General features: G+C 35.0%; 1 protein-coding gene across 3 annotated transcripts in view; it reads right to left on the bottom strand.

Annotated features, from left to right (window-relative positions):
* The window catches only part of apip (APAF1 interacting protein), a 27,631-nt gene that overhangs the window by 21,190 nt on the left and 4,831 nt on the right, over positions 1 to 1,610 (bottom strand). Inside the window, exon 1 of one of the 3 annotated variants that reach the window (XM_015039039.1) lies at positions 899 to 1,351. The exons of the other annotated variants lie outside the window; for them this stretch is intronic. The gene's annotated coding sequence lies outside the window, so the exon portion shown is untranslated. Of the gene's footprint in view, positions 1 to 898; positions 1,352 to 1,610 lie in introns of those variants that run through there. 3 annotated transcript variants of the gene reach the window in all.

The raw sequence follows: 1,610 nt of genomic DNA on the forward strand, positions 1-1,610 counted from the left end.
AAAAAAAAAAAAAAAAATAAAAATAATAATAATAATAATTATGTGATTGGTATCGGTGATCGGCCTTCATGGGTGATCGGTATCGGTAGGAAAAAACCTGATCGGCACATCTCTAATAATGAACATACTGATTACAGTGATGATTCCTTTCATGTTAGTGTTTTTCCTTTTTTAGGTGTAATAACTGCAAAGGAATTGGCAGTTGGTCCATATCATGTACATGGCTGGCAGTTTAAGGGGGGTACTATAAGTTGTATTCCCATTTATTGTGATTTTGTAGGAAATGATTTAAAGGTTAAAATCGGGAGATTATAAATATATAACTTCGCTGCTCTGACTTGTATGAAGTTATTTACTTTTTGTTGCAAATCTGGACTGGAATTATATATTTCTAAAACACTAAGGATCCAAAACAGTGACCATGTATGCTTTGTTGCAAGTAGTTGTCTCTGTCATAGTGACTTGAGTAAACGCAATCCAAGATTCTTCTTGCATCAGAAATGTGTGACTAATGGGAGTTTCGGTTGAACTTGGGTCCCGGTTAAACACAGGTGGAGCCCTTCAGCTCTAATAAAAAGCCAGTTTTCACTTGGTGAGAATCTATTGCTTATATAGTTTTACAACTGAATTGTTTCCAATGAAAAATTTCTGACTACATGTCAGAACACAGACTCTTTGATGAGCCATGCCATCATTAAAGTATGCAAATCTTTATAGAGGGTGAAATGCGATCATGAGATGAAACTTTAATAAGAATATCCTAGTTTAAGGACTACCAACTGACACATACCTGAAGAGAACATGGAGCTTAATATAAATGGCTGGCATAACTAAATTTGGTCCATAAAACAAATTAACTTGTAGCAAATAAAAAGTAATTGCGTCTGATTAATCCTACCTGCTCAGGAACAGGGCGGCATGATATCAGGAAAACAAAAGCAAATATTGCTGAATATAGAACAATTATCCCACATTTCTCTCATTCCTCTCCATTACAGCGAAAGGCACAATGTCACAGAAATACCAAAGTGTTCTGATCTTGGCAACTAAGATTCATATCTAGTGTGGGGATATGAGACTACACAAATGGGCAAATATACTAATGAAAATCACTGATTTATTTAATACAAGGCGCCTGAAATATTAGTCTGCCAATATTGCATCCAAGCTGCCCTTTGTTACAGTAATATTGCGGACATTGGCGTTGCGATAATGACTGCTAATTCACTTTACTGTGCAAATATAAAAGCAATAATGTATATTATTATAAACTTATGTTTACTCCAATTTGTTACTATAAAGGGAATCCTGCAACGACAGTCTGTGGATAAAAGGCCAGTTTTTTCTTGATCTTCATTGTTAGTTTTGCTTTTGAAAAGTTTTTTTTTTTTTTTTTTTTTTCCCTTTTTGGTATTTTTTTTTTTTGTATATACTCTGTTTTGGTAGTTATTTTATATGCCCTCATATACTTATAAGGTTTGCCTAAAAAGTCAACTGGACAGCTGCAGCTGCTGTTCTCACTAAAACTGCGAAAATAGAGCACATCACCCCAGTTCTAGTTCTTGGATTGGCTCTCTGTAGCTAAGTGGCTGTCTGGTTGAACCACGCTG

The sequence above is a fragment of the Poecilia latipinna genome, unplaced genomic scaffold (assembly GCF_001443285.1).
Source record: "Poecilia latipinna isolate Pla-1442-1.1 unplaced genomic scaffold, P_latipinna-1.0 Scaffold461, whole genome shotgun sequence".
In the NCBI taxonomy this organism is placed as follows: domain Eukaryota; kingdom Metazoa; phylum Chordata; class Actinopteri; order Cyprinodontiformes; family Poeciliidae; genus Poecilia; species Poecilia latipinna.